The 8,263-nt window shown below is 41.8% G+C and overlaps 1 pseudogene; it reads right to left on the reverse strand.

Moving 5' to 3' along the window:
• Positions 1–1,740: 1,740 nt before the first annotated feature.
• LOC114890465 lies at positions 1,741–2,340 on the reverse strand (annotated as a pseudogene).
• Between the last annotated feature and the right edge of the window lie 5,923 nt (positions 2,341–8,263).

An 8,263-nucleotide genomic window follows, 5' to 3' on the forward strand; every position in this document is an offset into this window, starting at 1 on the left:
CTTAGAAAAATTTTATTATTAACGACTAGCACCCAGACAAAACTGAGATCTTGTGTTTTGAATAAGAAACTGTATTTTCTTTTTCTAACCTAATCAGGTGTTTTCATAATTATTAAACTTTGGGTATATACATAGAAAAAAAGAGTTACTCAAAAGATCATTGTTCATGGACTCATGAATATTTAGGATCAAGGTCAGTGATGCTTTAATGGCACCAGGTAAAAACGTATATTCCAGTCTAGAGTATCATATATATTTCGACTATAAACCACGAAGTTTCTTTCTTTTCTTTTGTTTTTTTAGCAGCAAGAGGTAATAGTCATTAATTTAAGGTTTTTAGTTTTTCTTTAGTCTTAACAATTCTTTTTTTTCCCCAAATAGATTTGAGTCATAGATCATCATTTTATAGACTCTCCTCTACTTCTACATTATTGCTTACATTGCGTAAAAACTATCCTAACTGCTTTTAATATGACATTTGGCAATGTCTTAAAATATTTTGGAGTAAGGACAATTTATCACTGTCATATGGGTATTTTGTAAACAATCTCAGTTGGGTTAAGAATATAGCCTTAGGGCTTCCCTGGTGGCGCAGTGGTTGAGAGTCCGCCTGCCGATGCAGGGGACATGGGTTCGTACCCCGGTCCGGGAAGATCCCACATGCCGCGGAGCGGCTGGGCCCGTGAGCCATGGCCGCTGAGCCTGCGCGTTCGGAGCCTGTGCTCCGCAGCGGGAGAGGCCACAACGGTGAGAGGCCCGCGTACCACACACACAAAAAAAGAATATAGCCTTAACAGAGAATTCTTTATTTTGTCCAAAACAGCAGAATAAAAACATCCTCAACAATACACAAACCTATGTATAAAATATAGAACATCTCCAGTATATCTCCTTTTCATGGGATCATGCCAAGTATAGGCAAGAGAAAACTGATTTAGGCAATGACCCAATTAGCCAGGCATTAACATTCAAAGACCAGGTAAACAATAATTTTATCCAGAAAAGCTGTATGAAAGAGTTCCTATGAAGCCGATTCACACACTATATTCTCTGTTCCTGGTCATTTCACGCACAAGTTGACTATCCTTAACCATGCTTCTTCGCCTTCTTTCACAGAAGAAAGATTATTTGGAGGAGTGGTACTATAAAGGTACAGGGAATACCTATCCCAATACCAAATTTTCACCATGAAAAATTATAGTGACAAAGCTTAAAAAAAAAAAACACAAAACACGTGGGATTTCAGAAGTATATACCCTAATAATTTTTAAGAAAGCTCACCATAAATACTTCCAAAAACAACAGGCTTTACAAAAGACTGTACAATATCCTGTGTGTAGGATATAGGATATTCAGGCCATTTGCCAGAGTCACTCAGTAATATGTTTCTGGTGTGCGCTTTCATTTCAGGAAGGTCAATGATCACCTGATTTCTTCTTGACCTAATGATCTGTTGTTAACCTACTCCTGATAATGGAAGAGGAAACTGATACCAGTTTTAAGTCAGCTGGTTCTCCTTAAGTCTCAAGGTTTCTATTATATTTCAACACCATGTTATTGTGCACTTACAGAAGCAATCTCTCAGTCATGAAAAATAAAACATCAGTTGCAGACCTTACAAAGTAAAAAGGGAAATTCTTTCCCAAACCCTTTTTTGCTTATAAAGTTAAATTAAATTCAAATGTACAAGACCAAGCACAGGCACTTTCCAAAAATCGAAAATGAAGCCAAACCATGAAATTACTGAATAGTTACAGAAGACAGCTCTGATTTTGGGGGGTCCTCTCTGGTTGCCTCGGCACAAGCACTGGTCTTTGGCTGCCCTGGCATTTCCTCCTCTTTTTCTGTCAGCCCACCAAGAGACCCCAAGGGAAAAGTGCTTTCACAATTCTGGGTCGAGGAGACCTGTGAAATTACAGGCATCTGGACAGAGGAGTTGTCTTCAAAACTGTGTTCTCCAAGATCATACTGAACAAGGGTCTCTTCTTGCTCCTGGTTTAAATAGTCCGGTACTAGGAAATCACTGCTCTGGAAGCAGTTTGCTAGCTCTGACGTTTCATGGTTCAGACTCCTCAGGTGCACGATTAAATTTCCAGAGTTGGTGAACATGGCGCCACATGTTTTGCACCCGTAAATCCGAGGCTTGCGGATAATGTGCTGGGAAACCCTCATGTGGTGTTTATATTCCCCGAAGGAAGTGAAAGTGGCACTACGTATCTGGCACCGGAAACAGCGTTTACCTTCATGCTTTAGGCGATGCATCTTTAGCGAGTAAGCCCTGGTGAACTTTTTCCCACAGCGGTCATACTGAAATGGTTTAATTCCTGAGTGGATGAGCATGTGCTGTTTCAGGTTCTGAATCGCACCCCACATGTTGGACACTGAAAAGGTCTATCTGGACCATTTGGACTTGGCCGTTCTGTGCTGCGATCACCATCTGCGTGAGCACTGGTGCTAGAAGTGCTCTGAAGTGTAGGTAACCCTTCAGTGACGCCTTCATCTACTGAACCTGCGGGCGGCGGTGCCAGGGCCCGGAGGCCTGCTGCTCCTCCACCCCACCCCACCCCCCCACGCCAGGCTGAGGCGGCGAGGGGGTGGTGTCGGCGGCAGCCCGGCGGGAGGGGGCGGAGCGCGCGGCCTCGCTCCCTCTCTCCTCCCCCGGGGGGCGCAGCTGTGTCTTTTTAAAAAATCATTCTCTCTCTATATATATGTTTTTCTTTTGGTTGCACCGGGTCTTAGTTGTGGCAGGCAGCCTCCTTAGCTGCGGCTCGTGAGCTCCTTAGTTGCAGCTCACGGGCTCCTCAGTTGTGGCTTGCAGGCTTCTTTGTTGTGGCATGCAAACTCTTAACTGCGGCATGCATGTGGGATCTAGTTCCCCGACCGGAGATCGAACCCACATCCCCTGCATTGGAAGGCAGATTCTTAACTACTGCGCCACCAGGGAAGTCCCAGGAAGCTCTGTCTTTATAATTCATCATCTTACAAATGGAAAGGGTCTCCTGTATTTGTTTTTTTCTTTCCCTTTTTGTAACTACTCATTGTTGGCTTGTTGTCAATTTTCCTACCTCTATTTTTTATGTTATAAATAAGAGAGACAAGAGGTCATTCAATGAACGTTAAATTTTCCTTTTTCTCATCTAAAAATGTTTTTGAGAGTGTTTATATTAGAAAACAATAGACATACTCTTTAAATTTTCATTAATAACTTAGTTATCTTTATATCATAATTTATATGTTTTAAGTTTTATTTTGCTCAGAGTTTTAACTCTCATCTAAAACTTAAACTTTTCCACTTGGAAGGCACCTTTTCCTAGGAAAAAGACTTTTTAAGCTTCAATTTTCTGAAGACTACACGTTAACCTACTTGATGCCTTTCTATAGGCCATAGAGTATAAGTTTACTGCTGGGCACTTGCAGACAGAGTGACAGCCCAGTATCTATCTTTCCTCACAGCCTGGAGATTTTTTCCTCAGGCGTAATGTCTCATTTTTTTTGAAAATCTTTATGATCCCTTCCCCTAGACTCATAAAGTCTTAGTGGTCTTTTGTCACCAATTATAGGAGTCCCATTAAATTTGAGATATTTTACTGGACTTTATTTTCTAATTTCCTCCATGGGTGAGTCATCCTATATAATGCAAAGGCACCAAGGGAGGCTCTTGTCCTCTGTCTTTAGTGGCATATCTACACTGGTCTGCCAGAACAGAAAGCTTTTACTGCCAAAGGCTTCAGGAAAGCTAGAGTCCCTTTTGGGGTCCTACATCCTCCTGGGTACATATGGACTTTCACGTAGAAAAGTAACCACGGCCATATAACAAAAGGAATCAGTAAGCTCTTAGGCAAAGTGAAATAATACAGCAGCCCTGTAAGAACAAGGAAAAGAAAGGATGCAAATGTATTCATTAAGAAGAGAAAGCACTTTTTCCCAGTGGCCTTGAGTTTCCTATAAAGACCTTCACTTCTTTTTTTTTCAATCTTTAATTTTTTAAATTGGGGTATAGTTGTTTTACAATGTTGTGTTAGTTTCTATTGTACAGTGAAGTGGAGCTCCCTGTGCTATACAGCAGGTTTTCATTAGTTATCTATTTTATACATATTAGTGTATATTTGTCAATCCCAATCTCCCAATTCATACCACCCTCCCTTCCCCGCTTGGTGTCCGTACATTTGTTCTCTACATCTGTGTCTCTATTTCTGCCTTGCAAACCAGTTCATCTGTACCATTTTTCTAACTACACATATATGGGTTAATATACGATATTTGTTTTTCTCTTTCTGACTTACTTCATTCTGTATGACAGTTTCTAGGTCCATCCACATCTCTACACATGACCCAGTTTTGTTCCTTTTTATGGCTGAGAAATATTCCATTGTATACATGTACCACATCTTCTTTATCCCTTCATCTGTCAATGGACATTTAGGTTGCTTCCATGACCTGGCTATTGTAAATAGTGTTGCAATGAACATTGGGGTGCATGTGTCTCTTTGAATTATAGTTTTCTCTGGGTATATGCCCAGTAGTGGGATTGCTGTGTCATATGGTAGTTCTTTTTTTAGTTTCTTAAGAAACCTCCATACTGTTCTCCATAGTGGCTGTATCAATTTACATTCCCACCAACAGTGCAAGAGGGTTCCCTTTTCTCCACACCCTCTCCAGCATTTGTTGTTTGTAGATTTTCTGATGATGCCCATTCTAACTGGTGTGAGGTGATACCTCATTGTAGTTTTGATTTGCCTTTCTCTAATAATTAGTGATGTTGAGCATCTTTTCATGTGTTTGTTGGCCATCTGTATGTCTTCTTTGGAGAAATGTCTATTTATGTCTTCCACCCATTTTTTGATTGGGTTGTTTGGTCTTTTGATATTGAGCTGCATGAGCTGTTTATATATTTTGGAGATTAATCCTTTGTCCGTTGATTCATTTGCAAATATTTTCTCCCATTCTGAGAGTTTTTTCATCTTGTTTATGGTTTCCTTTGCTGCGCAAAAGCTTTTAGGTTTCATCAGGTCCCGTTTATTTATTTTTGTTTTTATTTCCATTTCTCTAGGAGGTGGGTCAAAAAAGATCTTGCTGTGATTTATTGTCAAACTGTGTTCTGCCTATGTTTTCCTCTAAGAGTTTTATGGTGTCCGGTAAAGACTTTCACTTCTGCATTTATCCTCTGGGGGTCAGCAGTTCCCTGTAAAGGAGGAAAGATACCCTTGGGAAAGGTGAGGGCCACTGGCAGTCATTCATTTCGTTTCTCATTTTTCCTGGCGGTGAGGGAAAACTTGCTTCTTACTGGGGCTGGACACTCACAAAAAAATCCTCATTCACCTGAATAAGATTTAAGCTGAATCACATCTCAAATGTAGAAACACTTATTCAGAAAGGACTATTTTGAGTCAGCTACTCACAGATGGGTCTCCACCTATTGTATGGATCCACCTTTTGTAATATCAGTACAGTAACAGCAACAACAAATACCATACTTACTGAATTTTCTTACTAAGATTTTCAGCAGTGTATCATTATTAAAAGTTATTCATATGTTTATCACAATTATGAAGGAACTTATGAAAATCAAGTCTAAGGGCATAAAAAATGGTCATACTTGTTGAATAAAAAAATAGAGATTATATGTTATATTTACAGCATGATTTCCTTTCTGGAATACACACACCTACAGGCATTTTGAGAAAATATTTCTGGAAAGTCATAACCAAAATTTCAACAGTAGTTTCCTTTGGCTGGTGAGATTACAGGAGTTTTTACTTCCGGCTTTAACTTCTTCTGTGTTTTCTAAATTTTCCATACTAAGCATTAAAGTATGTACTATAAAATAGTATATAAAATAAAGAATAGAGATATCATCAACCTTAGAGAAAAATAATAGTGAAATTCAACATTTAAATGAATATTTAAATGTGAATAGTCTCCATGTTAGTCCTACATTTTCCTGTTACATGTCCTGGCTTTTATTTATTAATATTTACCTAGCATATAGAACTAGCATAAAGTTGTTTGGGGGTAAATAAGATTTCGGCACTGAGTGGTAGTAGATGTTCAAAACAGAGAGAAAAAATGCAGGAGAGAGGCATCTGCTCATTATTACTTTTGCAGGGCACGTGGGCAAATGTCACTGCCCACGTCTTTTTCCTTCTGCTCTTGGTCCATCAGTTCTAGATTTCCTCATTATAGGATTCTAGAATCTTGGAGGAGGATGGGCCACCCCTGTCATCCTGTCCTGCCCTCCTACCCAGCTCAGAGACTCTTCCCAGAATACCTCTAACTTCCTGGCCTCTCCTTCAGCACCTCCAGAAATGTGGAGCTCAGTACTTTTGCCTGAAATGCTTTCCCCCTTTCTCTGCCTGCAGCACTTCTACTCATCATTCAATATTCAGATCAGGTGCTCAGTTTCTCAGGCCCATGTGGCACAGTCATTGGTGCTTCTGAGTGTGGACTCTGGGGTCAGAAAGACCTGGGTTCAATCCTGCCTCTTCTCCTAACACTTGCTGTGTGATCTTAGCCAGTTTATCTCACCTCTCTGAGCCTCGGTTTTCTTACCTGTAAAATGGGGTTCACAGATGTGGTCATGTGTATGGGCTCTTCATGGGGTGTCCAGTACATAGCAAGCAAGTAATAAATGGTAACTGCTACCACTAACATCAGTGGTTTCAATGCTGACCTGCAGATTAAAATCACCTGCAGAGCTTTTAAAACATGATTTAACAGGTCTGGGCTGATGCTCCTGGCAAAGTTTGCATTGTTTGAAAGTTGCCTAAGTGATTCTAATGTGTAGCCTGCCAGGTGGGGAACTGTTACACCAGCAGTTTTGAAAGTATGGTACCTGGACCAACAGCACCAGGGAAACTGTTAGAAACTCAAATTCCAGGGCCCCCTAGCAGACCTACCAAATGAGAAACTCTGGAAGTGAGCCCCAGCAATCTGGGTTTTAACAAGCCTCCCAGGAGATTCTGAGGCATGCTAACATTTGTGAACCACTGCACTAGATTGTAAGCTAAGTAAAGGCAAGAACTGTTTGTCTTGTTCAATGCCGTACATATTCTTAGGGCTTGACACTGTGCCATACACAAATTCAGTTTAGTTCAACCAAGAAATGTTGGGACTTCCCTGGAGGTCCAGTGGTTACGACTCCATGCTTCCACAGAAGGGGCCTGGGTTCAATCTCTGGTTGGGGAATTAAGATCCTGCAAGCTGCATGGTGCGGGCAAAAAAAAAAGAAAGAAAAAAAAAAGAGAGCTTCCCTGTTGGCGCAGTGGTTAAGAATCCACCTGCCAATGCAGGAGACACGGGTTCGAGCCCTGGTACGGGAAGATCCCACATGCCGCGGAGCAACTAAGCCCGTGTGCCACAACTATTGATCCTGTGCTCTAGAGCCCGTGAGCCACAACTACTGAGGCCACGTGCCACAACTACTGAAGCCCGCACACCTAGAGCCTGTGCTCCATGACAAGAGAAGCCATCGCAATGAGAAGCCCATGCACCGCAATGAAGAGTAGCCCCTGCTCGCCACAACTAGAGAAAGCCAGTGCGCAGCAATGAAGACCAAATGCAGCCAAAACTAAAATTAAATATATAAATAATTTTTTTTTAAAAGAAAGAAAGAAATGAAATGAAGAACTGTCGATTGAGTGCTAGTTTTCTTTAAGGCATTGTGCCTGGTCCTGGGGATACGATGCTGTATGAGACAGGTGCTCGTCCTCAGGTTGCTTGCAGCCTCTCAGACTCAACTCTTCCTTCCTGCTCTCACTGCTCCTTAAGCACCTACCGTTGTAAACGTTATGCTGATTTATATATATATTTTTATATGTCTGTGTCCCCCACGAAACTGATCTCCTCAGGGCAGGAACAGACTGTACTCATTTCCTAGGAGATGCTCAAAAGCAGTTGCATTGCTGGGCCTGGCTCTGCATTTAAGACCAATGGAATGTGTTCCCCTAATGAAAAATGATGGAGGGAAAAGGCTGGTGTCAGTCAAGGTTTGATCAGGGAAGCAGAACCACTGTGAGGATTACGATACAAAAGATTTACCTTAGGGCTTCCCTGGTGGCGCAGTGGTTGAGAGTCCGCCTGCCGATGCAGGGGACACGGGTTCGTGCCCCGGTCCAGGAAGATCCCACATGCCGCGGAGCGGCTGGGCCCGTGAGCCATGGCCGCTGAGCCTGCGCGTCCGGAGCCTGTTGCTCCGCAACGGGAGAGGCCACAACAGGGAGAGGCCCGCGTACCGCAAAAAAAAAAAAAAAAAAAAAAAAAAAAA

Source organism: Monodon monoceros, unplaced genomic scaffold (assembly GCF_005190385.1).
Source record: "Monodon monoceros isolate NGI ecotype Baffin Bay Population unplaced genomic scaffold, NGI_Narwhal_1 Super_Scaffold_11, whole genome shotgun sequence".
NCBI classification, from domain to species: domain Eukaryota; kingdom Metazoa; phylum Chordata; class Mammalia; order Artiodactyla; family Monodontidae; genus Monodon; species Monodon monoceros.